The sequence below is a fragment of the Octopus sinensis genome, linkage group LG5, assembly GCF_006345805.1.
Source record: "Octopus sinensis linkage group LG5, ASM634580v1, whole genome shotgun sequence".
NCBI classification, from domain to species: Eukaryota; Metazoa; Mollusca; class Cephalopoda; order Octopoda; family Octopodidae; genus Octopus; species Octopus sinensis.
The window spans coordinates 43,033,878-43,051,070 of NC_043001.1; the positions used below are offsets into that span (position 1 = coordinate 43,033,878).

Consider the following 17,193-nt stretch of genomic DNA (forward strand, 5'->3'; position numbering starts at 1 on the left):
GCAAGTTTAAAGTGATTTCTTTTGTACCATAAGCCATTTACCATTTCAGTGGTGCCCCACTTCCCTTGATGCCCTAAGCACAAGTTTATTTTGCTTAATAGTTAATCCAGAATTGGAATAGACAACTGATTGTGATTGTATAGATACAGATATTGTAAATATAGCTTTTCTTAACTTAACTAATCTAGTGAACTATAATTGTATTTAAATATTTAACTATTTATTAAACAAAATCTTTAAAAACGTCATGCCTAGAAGTAAAATGTTACTTTTGCAATGTTCATTTCATCACTGCGACAAACAATAACTGCATAAAATAACTGATGCTTCATTTCAGTTAATATTGATCTTTCTGTGTTTAAAAGATTTAAAGATTGAATAGGCTGTAAATACACCATCATCAACACTAATTCCTAAAATTTCAACATATTACAGTGAGTGCTATTTGTTAATTGCTTCTTTTTTCATTATTATTTATTCCCTGCTAATGATAGCAGTACAACACTTTGGGCAAGTGCCTTCTACTGTAGCCTCAGGCCAGCCAAAGCCTTGTGAGTGAATTTGGTAGAAACTGAAATAAACCTGTTGTGTGTGTGTGTGTGTGTTTGTGTGTAATCATCATCATCTTCATCATTTTACCATCCACTTTTCCATGCTTGCATAGGTTAGATTGAATTTGTTGAGGTAGCTTTTCTATAGCTGGATGCACTTCCTGTTGCTAACTCTCATTTGTGTCCAAGTAAGGTAACATTTCCCCCATGACCAGACATGTTTTCACAAAAGATTGGCAACTAAGAGCAGTACTTGTATGACAGTGATACTCACAACAACCACACAATATCAAGCCAAGGCGACACCAGCTCTCTCTCTCTCTCTCCCTCCCCCCTCACACACACACACACAGATGTTTATATACATAAAGATGAGCATTTTTCAGTTTCCTTCTACCAAATTCACTCTCTTGTTTATGCATGTGTGTGTGTTTCTGTGTGTTTATATTTTCACTCTATGAAAATTATTTACTGAAACATTATTTACATTAGACGGATATTTGTCCTCATCTTGTTTGTTGTTAGCACAATGTATCGGCTGATATACCCTCCAGCCTTCATCAGGTGTCTTGGGGGATATTTTGAACCTGGGTTCTCATTCCTAAGGTATTTTTTGATGTCATTATTATTATTATTATTATTTTGATTTCATTATTATTATTATTATTATTATTTGCCTGGAATCAAACTCGGAATCTTGGGGTTTGTTGCCTGTGCTTCTCTTAAATATAGAACTGTATTTACCAAAAGTTATTCATTGTTGTTAGTATTTCTCCTATCAACAAATACCTTCATACCTTCAGAGGTGTGTGAAATAAAAGATTCCTTACTTGAAAAACAGTTAAGTATTAAATGCTTGGAGGTGCATATGGCTGTAAGGCAATGTCTCTTGTTAATACATGCTCTTGTTAGCAAGGAGAATGAACATAAAACAAATGAATAAATCCTTGTAGTTCTTATGAAATGTTTTTATAGAAAATAATGAAATTATAAAAACAAACAGTTCTTAATTGAGCTCTTTTATTTAGTGCTATTGTTTTACAATCTCTTTATATGGGTTCACCTTCATGGGAGCAACCTTCGTGACATATTCAGTTGGCTTAAAGCAAAGTAGTATGTTATTAATCTTTTAAACAAAATATAGTTAAAAATACAGAAAACCAACAATATGGCTTTATAAGGAAACATTACTGTTGTTAGATAAATTTAGTACTGTTCTATGTATTCAAGTATAGTGCAAGCACATGGATTTTGATAGTGCCCTTAGTGAAAGATTCTTTAAAGTTCTATACTCATATGTATGTTATTTAAACATTATAGCACAAAGTGTTTGCTTTATGATAAACAATATTTGCTTTTATCATTATAATGTATGACCTACTTCACAGGTGTTAGGGATAAATTCTCAAAGCAAATTTTGAAATTTGAGAAATTCTAGATCAAATATAAGTAATGGAAGTGTCCACAAATTTAAACATATCCTATATTACCTATCATCATCAGCCTTTCTTTACTTTTATTCTTTTAACGGTTTCAGTTGCAGGACTGTGGCCATGCTTAAGCACTGCCTTAATTTATTTTCTATCAATTTTGTTGTCACTTTATGGCTGGAAGTTGATCTATGATTGGGTTTATAGCTGCTGATCTTCTCTGAGTGTATCCTTGAATGGTTGAATGATATGGTATCATCATTAGGAGTTTATCCAATGTTTTTTTAATGTTTCAATAGAGGTCCCTTTATATTCCTGATTTCTTTAGGTAGGCAGTTGAACAATTTGAGGACCTCTAAATATCAGACTGGTACAATAGAGTGTTTTCGCTCATGAATTCAAAGGTGCTATATTTGGAAGCTGACAGTATCTCCCAGTTTCTGCATTAAAATTCTCTCTAATGCCAAAATTTGTAACATGCTCCTGCAGGATTTTCCTGTATATGATAGTATGTCTCTCTCTTCAACATTCAAGAGAGTAGACATACAGAGCTTTCAGATGTTCTCAGTTATTAAGTCTTTTAACCAACGTTATTTTATGGGTGAACATTCTTTGTAACCTTTCAATTTCATCTTTGAGACCAGATGAGCTAGGAAACCAAAGCTATGAGCAGTAATCCAATCTGCTGAGAACTAAGGTTTTCCATAGAGTTAGTATCGCTACTGGCTCTTTTGTCATGAAGGTTCATAGGATCCATCCTATGAGATGTCTGCATTTACAGCTCAGTTTGGTGACATGGCTGATGACAGACACATCATTTGACATAATTACTCCTAAGTCATGTATATGTCATTAAAGCGCTGAATAATATTGTGATTTGCGTATATTCCCTCCATAATGAGGCCCTGAAATTTTGATAAATCAAATTTCATATTAACTTAATCTGCCCATTGATAAATGAAGTTCAGCTCATTTTGGAATGTGACTATCTTCTGGATTTTGGATGGTCATTGATATTTTTGTGTCATCATGTAACTCATTAGGTTGGCAGAGTGCACTTGTGACCCTATACCTGATAGGGTGAAGATAAATAATAATGGTCCTAGAACTGTGCCCTGAAGTATACCATTTATTGTAGGTGGCTTAGCAGAGAGAAAACCATTTGCAGCCACAGATTGACTCCTACCATGTAGAAAGTCAAAGAGCCATTCTCTAAGTTTTCCACTTCATCACTGTTGTTATTATGATTAACAGTCACCAGTGACTGGTTTGGAGATGTGTTTGTGTCCCTGTTCACTCAAATAACTGTTAATTCTTATTAAACTTCTCTTAGTACAGTTGAAACTTACTGGGTAAAGATAATGTGAAAGGTATCAATTGAAAGATGATCATTATAATTATAATTTTTATGTTATTTATCTGCGCAACATCAGCTCACCTGTAAGATTGGAGATTTTCAATCTCTATTTATCTATTATCTTCTTTGGCTTACTTTTATCCCATCTACTATTTAGTTCACTAAAGTATAGTGTATGTTGGTAAGAAGGTAGTTAATAAGATCAAATAAGTGATTAGCTCTATGAGTATTGTATAGTATGAGTCCTGTATAAAAGTGAAAAAAGCTGTTAGTGGGTGTGGTTCATGGGCCTGGTAGGTATTGTAAATTAGAAGAAATTACTGATATAATGAATGAGTTTGAGTCTCAGCTACAGCTTTTGTACAAAATGAGGTGAACCTAATGTGCATTGTAAAGTAGATGGTAAGTCTCACATTAGTTGTGTTTATGACTGAGTTTGATTCCCACTTTGAGCCTTTTTACTTTACATACTAATACTGTTGTTTTCAGAAGTATGAATGCAACATCTAACATTTCCTTTCTTTCAGGAAACTAATAAAGCTTAATTACCCATTGATGGATACCATCCATAATGAATAATGAAGCAAATAATGTTTAACTAAATTTCTTCCTTGATATATTGATGCATGCACAGCTGTGTAGTTAAGAAGTTTGATTCACAAACATTTTGGTTTTGGATTCACCCCTACTTCAGAGCACTATGAGCAAATGTCTTTTACTATAAACTTTATTAAGCAGTGCCTTGTGAGTGGAATTCAGTTGCTTGAAACTGCAGAAGTCCATAGTGTGTATGTATGTATGTATGCATGTGTGCATATGTCTGCAAATGCAAGTGTGCATATTTATGTTATGTCTCTTATGTCTCATATAACTTAATGTTTTGACAAACAGAGATCAATAGAATAAGTACCAGGCTGAAATAAATACTGGAACCCTTAAATTTGAACCTTAGCATGGTTGCAGTCCAATGACAGACCCCAGTAAAAGAGTAAAAGAATATTTTGAAAGATATTGTCAGTTTACCTAATTCATGACACAATATCACAGGATACTGCATGTAGTATTATATAGCATTTAGTCTGATGCACCACTGCTTCTCCCTCAAATGAATATTGTTAATATAGAACTGAAGAAATAATTTATCAGTTTACCTAATTTTTCACATCCTTGACACAAAGCCATAAATTTGTTGGGAAGCCATATAGTTCATTGAATAACCCCAATGCTTATTTTTAGTGTGAAACTAATGATATTCAGTGAAATTATTTTATTTTTACCAAGAGTCCAAAACCAACTAGTGGGGACAAGATTAAGGGTTACATGTCTTGCAAAAATATCTTTTTGCATGATTGAAATTTTAGAAATAGGCTGAGTATCTTAAAGGAACTGGTGAAATAATATGTAATGTGATTCAAAAGTATTGAAAAATATTATCTGTAAATTTTAAGGAAGAAGGTGGAAACCTTTGCAGTCTGTAGTTTGCAACTGTTATTTGCCACTTAATTCATAATTAACTCTGTTACAGGAAGAGAAGGGAACTCCAGCTTTGATTTATTCTAAATCTCTTTGGTAGAGAAGAAAACATTTCTGAAGTGAGATAGAAATTGTAAAATAGATAGCCTTTCAATTAACTTTAGTATTAATTTAAATGATTCAAAAAAGAGCAGCATGATATATATATATAATTTACAATTCTTTCTTTGGTTAATTGGAGCTTATTGTTGAGTGACTCTGGTCAGATCAAATGAAGTAAGAATCATTAAAGAAAAGTAGTTGATCAAAGAATTGATTAGTTTTCTGTCAATTGCTAGTCTAGTGTGCTTATCCCAAATATCCTGAAATTACACAAAGTCTTTATTAAAATTCTAGTGAATTGTGGAATTCACTATAATGACCATCATTCAATACAGAAAAGTTTTAAAATGAATGTTTTTCTTTCAATATAATGACATTGGCTTAGCTTCATATATTCCTTCTAGTTGAATTTGTTGTTTACTGAGTAAATAGATGGTAGGCAAGATCATCCCTAGTTATTGTTATTAAAAGTATGCTAAAATTGATTGTGATTCAAAATGCTTTCATTCAGTTCTCTTGTTTTACTTGTCTTTATTGGAAAATTGACATCTCTTCTACTTCACATGTTATTAGTTGAGCTACATTATCATTATTTTTAAAAATTTATCAATAAATGTGGATTTGCAGAAACATCCAGGAAAAAATGTAAATTTCAAATTCCAAATAATTTACTTTTGGTAATTGTTGAATACAGTAGAAATAAGAATTTTTCAATATTATCTATTTATAATTGCTACGCTTTGTTACAATCACCCTCATTTTTGTTATACTATTTATTCTCTGTCTATGTCATTCTCTTCCTCCAGTTTTCTTCAGTTTTTAAAACAAGTAACAAGTCATCAATTACTATCATAGAGTCATTCCATCAATTTTCACTTGGAGAAAAACTTCTACTGCTTCTAATTCTTAGCCATTCTCACAGTATAGTTTAACTTGAGATCAGTTTCTATTACAAACTATCAATCATATTTATCTTAATTCATATGAATATGAACTAGTTCTCAATCTTCTTTCAATATTTTAATGTGTTAGAAAACACATCAATCTATCTTTTGTATGGAAAGAAAAACCTTTTTTTTTTTTTTTCAATCTTCAATACATGTCATCCATACTGTACCCCAGTCTACTATTTGTGTTACTATATCACATTGAAGACAACTTAAATCTTATCTATTTTTCTGCACCAATTTGTCTTCAGTAAATCATGTTAGTGGTCAAACTTCAGCATATGAGACACATTAGGTGTTTATTTTAATGCAATATCTGCAAAATTCTTTATATACACATACATCAAGAATAATTCTTATTTTGTACAGAAATACAAAATTTATACCTTCTGTTTTAAGTTTTATTATTTTCAACCTGTTGTTAAAAAATAAGCTTCATTACAATGTTTATTTGCTTTAAATTGCTTATATGGCATTTATCAAATACAAAACTAAAACCTTGCTTTATGGCCATAATAAGAATCAGACAAATTGTTATAGAGGTATTGTAAATTTATTTTTATGTGAGAATGTGAAATCCAAAATGTATGTGTCATTGTAAGAAACAAGAGAAATACAGAGTTATCCAATGTTAGCAGTTACTTAAATGTTCATGTTATTCCAAGATGATTTCATATTTAACCATATCTCAGAATAGTGCTACCACGACTTTCAGAACTTCTAACATTGGAAGGCTCTGGGACAGGAACATAGCCATGGGATGGCATCCATATCCAGTTTGGTTCTCTTTTGAGTTCTCTTTGGGTTCGTATATAATATGATGGCATTCGACCTTGATATCCACTTGGTGGTGCCATAAGTGCATTGTCTCGTGTTGCTACTGCAGCTCTGGTGATCAATGATAGTAAGTTCTTGTCAGAATTTTCATGATTCCCTTCCCAAATTCCTCCAGACAATATCACTCCAATACAACAAAAGGTGAAAATTATTAACTGGCTGCTGAAATACTGCTTCATGTTGTATTTTGATAAAAACTGAAAATATAAAAAAAAATATATATATATATATATATATATATACATACATTTTAACTATTACTGAATATTACATTATATAATTTGGAATGATTCAACATGAATCTAGAAAATTCTGTTTACGTGATGTTTTTAAACGTGTTTTTATTACTATGACATTTCAGTTGGAAAAAATTGACTTTGAACTCACTGCTATTCTTTAGTTTTAGAGAATAAAAAAAATATGGGAAGGAAAATTAAAAGAAACTATTACAGATTTCTTCATAAAACATATATCTTGACCATTGCTTTATCATTTTGATTTACAGTCCCAAAGTTATTGCTGCTATCATTCTTCAAAATAATCATTTATCACTCGTATTTTTTCTCTTTATTTTTAATTATCTTTCTTGTTCTTTACTTTATCTTTAACGTAGTGGATTTTATTGACTGGAACGTTCTGGTAATAAAACAATTGCTTGGCAGTTACAGCCATCACTACAACCACTGGATCAGCACTGGAGCTATCAAGACATCATACATTAGGCTATGTGCATTGAAGTCAAAATAACCCATGGAAAACTGACAACCAGCACTAATTGTATAGGTGTGTCACTTGGGTTGAAACCTTCTGCAGAAAGTTCACCAGTGACTGAAAGAAGTTTCTAACATGTTGAACCCTCTTGGGACAGTGACAATGTTGTATCCATCTTCTTTCCTCAACTTCAGTTTATCACTCTCGTGTTAGCTATACTCATCTTATTCTATAATCTGGTTCTATTGCAACTACATCAACTGTACGTCAGTACACAATTCTTGTTTATAATGAATCTAGACGTGCCTTTATGTTTATATATATACACACACACACACACACACACACACACATATATATATATATCATCATCATCATCACTTAACATCCATTTTCCATGCTATCATTAGTGGGACTACTGTCATGGGTTAGGCATATATACATCCATGTATATATATATACACACGCATTTATGTATACATATAATTCACACATACATGCATATCGTTTTACTCTTTACTCTTTACTCTTTTACTTGTTTCAGTCATTTGACTGCGGCCATGCTGGAGCACCGCCTTTAGTCGAGCAAATCGACCCCAGAACTTATTCTTTGTAAGCCCAGTACTTATTCTATCGGTCTCTTTTGCCGAACCGCTAAGTGATGGGGATGTAAACACACCAGCATCGGTTGTCAAGCAATGCTAGGGGGAAAAACACAGACACACAAACATATACACATACATATATATACATATATACGACAGGCTTCTTTCAGTTTCCGTCTACCAAATCCACTCACAAGGCATTGGTCGGCCCGGGGCTATAGCAGAAGACACTTGCCCAAGATGCCACGCAGTGGGACTGAACCCGGAACCATGTGGTTGGTTAGCAAGCGACTTACCACACAGCCACTCCTGCGCCTCGTTTCTTCACAAATTTTACCAATCAGTTGTTTCTTTTTAATTATGAAGTATTTCAATCATTTGATCAGGTTTATTTGTGTGTGTTTTTGTGCATATTCAGTGAAGGGGGAGAGATAATTGGTAGTATAGAAGGATGGAGTGACCTGTATAAAATGTGAGTGAAGAGGGACAATGTAAAAATGATGAAGAGAAAGATAACTGGTTTCATAGAAAGATGATGAAATATGTTGTTCTACCCTCATTTGATCCCAGCAGCAGAATACTGCTGTTGGCAAATGTAGAGATCAGTGATAGAGAATGAGGTGCTAAAGGAAAGATAAAATGAGAAAATTTGGTGAAGGCTCAATTGTGTATATAGACATTTTGCTTTCAGAACCTCAGTTTTTTTAGATAGCTGTCTTCTCAAGTACCACATAACACCAGATATTTTTTAATTAAAAAAAAACAAAAAACATTAAAACCATATAATTCAAACTTATGAAATCTAGAGAGAGAGATGAATGTAGAGAATTCTCTGAAAATATGCAATTTTTTACATGCATGTTTCATTACTGAACTTTCTTTAGGTTGACTAATTTTTTTTTTAAGGTATTTAATGAATTTTGTCATTAAAGTTGATTATAACTATTGAGTAATTTATAACTACTGCTTTATTTTGGCTGGGGGTGGAGCAATGTTAAAATAAAGTGTATAGTAAAATATAAATAATGAAATAAATTTACGTTTATGATAACACAAGTATTAGTAATAATCTAAACCAATTAGTAAAATATTTATGAAATATTTCACTGTCTGAAGGTAGAATTAAATTCTATTCAATAAAATCATTGATTCCAACTGGTAGGACATCTGAAGAGTTTCAAAGCACATTTTATATTAAATAGAATAATGTTTATTCTGAAAACTGTATGACATATGCATAAGAATAATATCTATAACAAATACTTGAATTTAAACAGTGTTAATCATTAACTCAACAAGTGATCTTTCATTTGCAGACTACAACTAAGCCAGTTAGCTTCATGCCAACATTGCTTATACATTTATATATTTGTATATTGATACATGTGTATATTTTTATATATATATATATATATATATATATATATATATCATCATCATCATCATCCTCATTTAACGTCCGCTTTCCATGCTAGCATGGGTTGGACGGTTCAACTGGAGTCTGGGGAGCCCGAAGGCTGCACCAGGCCAGTCAGATCTGGCAGTGTTTCTACAGCTGGATGCCCTTCCTAACGCCAACCACTCCGAGAGTGTAGTGGGTGATTTTATGTGCCACCGACACAGGTGCCAGACGAGGCTGGCGAACGGCCACGCTCGGATGGTGTTTTTATGTGCCACCGACACAAGTGCCAAATGAGGCTGGCGAACGGCCACGATCGGATGGTGTTTGTTACGTGCCCGGATGGTGTTTGTTACGTGCCCACAGCACGGAGGCCAGTCGATGCGGTACTGGCTACGACCACGTTCGGATGGTTTTCTTGTGTGCCACCGGCACTGGTACCACAAAGATACAAATTCCATTGATGTTCATCTATTTTGATTTGGTTTGATTTTCACTTGCCTCAACAGGTCTTCACAAGTGTCACATACTTGCCTCAACAGGTCTTCACAAGTGTCATAAGAAGGAAGGTATGCACAGGTAGACTGACTATGTCCCAGGTAGGGGCCACGGGTTATGGCCCTACTAGTCTTGCCGGGTCTTTGGATGGTGTTTTTATGTGCCACCAACACAGGTGCCAGATGAGGCTGGCGAACGGCCACGATCGGATGGTGTTTGTTACGTGCCCACAGCACGGAGGCCAGTCGATGTGGTACTGGCTACCGCCACGTTCGGATGGTTTTCTTGTGTGCCACCGGCATTGGTACCACAAAGATACAAATTCCATTGATGTTCATCTATTTTGATTTGTTTTGATTGGATTTGATTATGATTATGATTATGATTATTATTATTATTATTATTTATATATATAATATTAATGTTTGTTGTTGTTTGAAGTTATGATAAAATAATTTTACATTAAACTGAAGGACCACTCAATACTTTTTGTAGAGTACAAATTTATTATTCTTCAACAAAAATAGTATTGACAGTGACTTTGAAGTTTTGACTAGTGAACTCCTGCCTCGGTCTCTTATTCTGTTGAATATTGCCTTAATACACAATGTACTAGCCAATAAACAACCCTCCCCTCTCTTTTGGAGAGGACTTTTTGCTCATTCGTCTCAGGCTATGAAGACTGCCTGATAAATGTAGTGACTTTCTGCCCCACGCACACAGAGCTATAGTGGGTAGGGTTAATCCAGCTAAGAATCTGAACAATCCAAACAAACCCAATAGTTTTTAGATCAATGTAACTTCACATCTCTAGTAAAGCTAATCTCTCTTAGAAACTAAGTAATCCAGACAACAGTTTGGGGAGAGATGTGGCTTTGCAGCCTTAGCAAATGCAATCCATCTAGGAAGTTAAGCAATCCTGGTAAATCTTCAGTTTACAAAACTAAATATTACTACCTGTGAAAAATCATTTTAGATTAATATTTGAATGTGGCTATAAATTCTGTTGGACATTTGGAGTTCCTTATATGTATTTCTAACACTGTCTACTCTATGATCACTTCTTAATTCCTTTACTTAGGTGAGGAATAAGTAAGCTGATTGTGGATTTGAAATAAGGCATTGCAAATTAATCTGCCTTCTTGTGTACCTTCCTAATGACTGAATTGTACTTTTTTTCATGTTTAATCCTATTTATTGAATTCATTTTGCTATGAGAGCCTTTTTTACTACATACAGATAGTAATTTTGACAAAAATCAAACACACCATTGCAAATATATAACAGATATTCAAATACTGTATGTTTTATTGAGGATGTGTATTTTGAGTATTTTCTGCCTAATAATTTTATGAATCACTGGCTGAAGGGTTTTTTTTCAAACAACTTGGTTTATAATCCATTTTTCTATGATGGCAACAATAAAGCAATCTTTGTTGATTGGAATTTTGAATTAATTATTGTTACTGTGTGTTCTTTCATGAAATAATACAGCTGGAAGTAGCAAGCTTTGAAGTATCACTTAGTAGTTGAGAACTTCAAACTTGCAACCATCAAGCTTAGCTGTTACATGCAAATAAATTATGAGAAACAAAGCCAAGCATTTATAAATGAAGGAAATAGTTTGTAATCTTCATGCCCTTCTCAAGAGTACTAGGTAAATAATTGAATTGTTTACAACACTGAAAGTCAAAGCTATTTTTTGTTCTTATTTAGAAAGTTTATTTTGTTGAGTTACATGACACATTTTACTTCTTATTTCTTTACTGCCCACAAGGGGCTACACATAGAGGGACAAACAAGGACAGACAAACGGATTAAGTTGATTATATTGACCCAAGTGCGTAACTGGTACTTATTTAATCAACCCTGAAAGGATGAAAGGTAAAGTCGACCCCGGAGGAATTTGAACTCAGAACATAGCGACAGATGAAATACCGCTAAGCATTTTGCCTGGTGCACTAATGTTTCTGCCAATTTGCCACCTTAACACATTTTACTTCTATTGTCCTTTTAGTATCGTAGCAGCTAGGAAATTCTGTCACTAAACTACAAAATTTTCTTTTGTCCAATAACATTTATGGAGGTTTTGCAGGAATACATAGAGTTTGTTTACCAGAAATGTTATGCAAGCAATTTTGGGGGCCCTGCAACAATGCAAATGAGAAACTACTTTTTTTAATTTGTAGCGGCTTATATTTTTATTTCTGTTTATAATTTTGTCCATGAAGTTAATGTTTTCAACCAGCTAACCCACTGATCACTACAAGCCAACAATGTAAATTTTATGTAGCTATTCACTTGCAAGAAATAAAAGCAAAAGTTTCCTACAAGTTACTCTTTCCTACCTTAAAGTGAAAAAGAAAACATTGGATAAATGTAGTCCTAGATATTTTTGATCTGAAAATACAAAGACATGATGTTCATAGCTGGAGTGTCTTTGATCAGAACTGAAAAGAAAAAAAAAAGGCTCAAAAGACCTTCAGATTCTGTGGTGCATGCACTCCCCTTCTGAATGGGATGCTGGTCCATCACATGATTATTCATTTTTGCCAACTGGGTGGACTGGAGTTATGTGAAATGAAGTGTTTTACTTAAGAACATAATGCATCACCCAATACAGGAATTGAAACCACAATCAACACCCTAACCACTAAGCCATGTGCATCCAGGATTAATTTATGGTTAAATAATCACTACTATTGTCTGAAAATAAATTGTTACATCTTCAGTAAAACCTATGGTATATGAATGCATTTTTTTTATATATTTGTTTTTTTTTTTTGTGTGTGACGGAGTTTGGATTGTATTTGTTTGCAGCTGAAAAGGTTCTAAAACTCAGAAACTGACTTGAAGGAGCCAGAGATATGCAACTTTTATGACAACTATTACACAACTTTCTTCTCAAAATGCAGTGATTTATAGATCATCAATAGATGTAGTTTACATGATTGACAAACATGTTCTTTCAGATGGTGGTGATCAATTATTAGATTGCTTTGTTTCATATATGCACACAAAATGTGTGTGTGTGTGCTAGTGTGCATGTGTATGCACACATATACACAAGCAAATATATGTATATATATTGTTGTGAAATTGTCTAGTGAAGTATTGGATACAAGCATAGAGTGCAATAATTTAGCTGGTGTGTTGTACTTGGCAACCTTAAATAAACTACACTCACCTGTATATCTATCTATCTAAATTTTCCATCTATTTATCTATCTATCTACACACACACACACACATTATTCTCATCATCTTAATTTTATGCCTACTCTGGGTTGGACATGTGTGTGAGAGAGAGAGACTATAGTAGAACACAGTCAACATGAAGTCATGTTAAAAATACAATAAATATAGTCCATGTGTTTCCAAGAATGAGGGTGGGGTTTCAGTTAGCAATATAAATTAAATTATATTTCCATCTGTAACTTGAAAACTAATTAAAATTTTTAAATAAATTCACTATAAGTGAATTTTTAGACAGAAAGAATTTATAGAAATGTCAATCATTTCAATTTAAGCATATTTCACAATTATCACGGAATGTCGTATGATTAATTAACAATGTTGTCAATACCTAATGGTGAATTAAGTGATAATGTCTGATGATTAAACTAAAGTACTTAACCAATTAATTAATACTCTGGTTTTCATTATCTATTCATTAATTGTATATTGATGTTTCCTCCTAGTCAGCTGTGATTTATGCCTCTCCATAACAACCAAACCTGAGCTCTCTTCTATCTAGTCTTTAAAATTCTTGCCCATATTTTTGGAGTGTTTACTTTTGATGTACTTTCTATTGTGTATTATATTCTGAGTTAAGATTAATATTTTTTGATCTGCTGTAATGAAGAGCAGTGAGCTGGCAGAAACAGCTGAACAATAGACATATACATTACAGTGTTTTATTTAATTTTCATTTGTTTTAGTTCATGTGTTGATTATTAAAGTGGCTAAAATAATTACCAGTGATATATATTGTTGTTTACTCTGTTGTGATCAGTCAAAAACTATTTAAGGAGGTAATTTAAAAGTAATTAGATAAATTACTTTATTGCTTAAAATGGTAATTATTTTTGTAATGGTCCATTTCTGAAACAAATTATCCTAATTTTCAAGACATTTGAAATTTATTGGTTATACAATATATGAAAGGTCACTAGGTAGATGCTATTACTCAATATGCAACAGGATTTATTTTTTAATTGTTATTCAAGTTGCATTTAATGTAAATATCTTAATGTGCATGGGTTTGTATGATGTTATATGTTTGAAGTAGGGTATCAATGGATGCTGTAAGTTTTGTACATTTCCATGTTATCATAACCTTTATATTAAAAGAAACAGAGTGATGTTAAGTTGAAGACTTGCTGCAAAACTTCCATATTGAAATCTTACAAGTTAAATCTTTCCCCTCATCTTTCTAGAAACAATATTATGTGTACAAATGTGTGTGTGTGAGAGAGAGAGAGAGAGAGAGAGAGGTTGGGGATAAATTTAGGATAAGAGTTGCTTTTGGCAAAGTTTATGTCAGTTACCAGCTTAAGGATCAGTTGTCCAGGTCTTAGAACTGCCTCAGTGACTTAATGAGTTATAAGCCACCCATCCAATACCAAGTGCCAAGTTTCAATTTTCTTTTTGGCTTTTTAACTTTTTTTTAATTGTAAGGAAGTTTTTAAATTTTGAACCATATCTCTCTCTCTCTCTCTCTCTCTCTCTCTCTCTCTCTCTTTTTCCTAAGGTAAAAATGAAAGCAGCATATAATTGAATATTTGCGATCTCATAAATTATTAATTTACTAAATGTATATCAGAAAAACATGTATCTTTTATTTTATTCATGTAAATATATTTTTTCATATCTCATTAAAAAGTTATTTAATACTATTTATACATTATTGAATTAGGAAAATTTAATAAACTTACTGTATTAAAATTTGATGTAGCAAAAATAATAAAATGTGTTTAGATATTTTTCCTGCAATTGCTAGACTGCAAAATGAAATTAGTCACCTAAATAACCTAAAACTTCCATCTATTCAACTTTCTGAACTCTTTATTTTTTTACTCTTATTTTCTTCAAACTATCCTGCTATTTATATATCTGAGATAAATGTTGTTAAGTCACAGGCTAGAAAACTAGATGTTAGTTATAAATTGTGAAAGCAATGTTTTTGTTGTAACTCAAGTTGAATTCAATAATAAATAAAAGTTAACTTACTGATTGGAGGCGAAGTGATGCTAAGATCAAACTGCAGAAATTTGTTACTTTTTTCTTTCTATGCCTGTTACAATGTTGCAGCAATTTTCCCCTTTTCTACTAGATTGTGTGGGAGCTTTTAATGAAGGTTCCAACATAGCTGATATTTATACACATCTGTATCAGCATACGCCTTCACTATGGATTACTTCTTCTATTACAGCCGCCCCCTCTATTGCCTGGCTATAACTCTTGCAGACATGTGGAAATATATTTTATTTTCTGTTCATTTGTCCCCACCTCTTGTGACTACTTCTACAATGACAAATAAGTTAATTTCTTTTGAGCAATATCCATAGAATCTACAACAGCAGCAGTAACAGCAACAATTTCCAAGCTAGCCTTACCACAATGATTGAAACAGTGCCAATCATATAATTCCCTCCTCTATACCTTCTGTCCCTCCTCTTTCTTTGGATGAAGCATCAATTGCTCTTCTTTTTCTCCTCCTGCACATTTATCTGTGATTTTTAATCTTCCTCCATCTTTCTCTCACTTCCCAAACACTTCCCACTTCTTACAATCCATTTTCTTCTTCATATTTCTTCCACCTCTGTAATTGTATACTCTTACTCTAATTATTGTAGTTATCTATTTTGTTGTTTATTACCTCGACAACTTATAATATTTGCAAAAGTTGACCAGAATCATTATGATAAGAAAACATGCATGTATTATTTTTATTTGTGTTAACTATATGTTTGCCTAATGCATACAATATGTTTACATGTTTACATTAAGCATTTTTCCCATACAACTTTAAACATGCTTAACCAAATAAACACACACACACACACTAAATAATTGCTGATGCACACTTATATAATACTATATTATCATCTGCATATGCATGTACACAGTGAAACACGTACACATATCCACATATGAATTTTGAATTTTCATTTTTCCACATATATGTATAAGTATATCCTCATGGATAAAAACATTAAGTCCTAACATTAATTTAAAATAAGTATTTTGTATGTTTAATAATATTTATTGATTCATATGGAAAATTCTTGGTTTTTGTATATATATATATATATATATATATATGGACACATACATACACACACACATATATACATATATATATGTATGTATATATATATATGTTTACATACATACATACACACCCACACATGTACATGATCTCCTTATTAGAAACTTGCAATGTCTTTTTTTGATTTCATAGCATTAGATTAATCAAAAGACTATTTCTTCTCTTATCAATAAAATACTTGACCAAATTTTATATAAATAAATATATTGTATTTTATTAAAGACAGATTGGCAACATTGTGTTAATCATAGAAATATCCTATGTTCATATATTTTCTCTCAAAATACTTTTCTAAATTTCCTGGGTTGATGAAATTGTACTACTAATGTATTGTGACTAATAAACTCATAGAATAAGATTGAATCTTCCCCCCTCACTGTTGGATGAAAATGAAACTTAAACAGTCAACATCTATAGATTGTCAATAAACACTATTATAGGTGAAGTGAGTGTTAGTAAATAAGTGAGCAAAGAAATTTTAATTAATTTATATTATATAGCCTTTATGATGAAAACAATCATTTCTGATATGAAAAAAAAAGCTGTGAGGGGTAATTCCAAAACTTTAATTAGTTAATATTAATTAAATATGGACTGCAGTGCTAAGTGAACCTAATCTTTAATAGTACGGTAACTAGTCTGGATGATTAGCAGTATATCAATATTCCTCAAAATACTGTTGTTTTAGGATTTAGAGTTTTCTAGAAATCACTTGTCTTTTAAATTTCTGTTTTAAAATCAAGCAGTATTGCAACAGTGTATTCCTAGCATACTATTTATGGTTCCTACTATATTATTTATGGTATTTAAAAAATTAACTATTTAATTTTATCATTCTCAAAGTATAAGTATATATGATGTTTTTCCACTCACACTGAGAAGTGCCATAGCCTGGGTTAAAAAGGTGCTGGGTAAAAGGACGATAAATATCTTATTGTTTGAGATGAGT

At 32.3% G+C, this 17,193-nt stretch overlaps 1 protein-coding gene and 1 long non-coding RNA gene across 2 annotated transcripts in view; one reads left to right on the forward strand and one right to left on the reverse strand.

Annotated features, from left to right (window-relative positions):
• The window catches only part of LOC115211679, a 226,936-nt gene that overhangs the window by 166,020 nt on the left and 43,723 nt on the right, over positions 1-17,193 (forward strand). The gene's annotated exons all lie outside the window — the stretch shown is intronic.
• Positions 6,395-15,300, reverse strand: LOC115211681. The gene is made up of 2 exons (XR_003881679.2): positions 15,143-15,300; positions 6,395-6,894 (listed from the first exon to the last, which is right to left on the reverse strand). It is a non-coding gene; the product is annotated as an uncharacterized LOC115211681 (long non-coding RNA).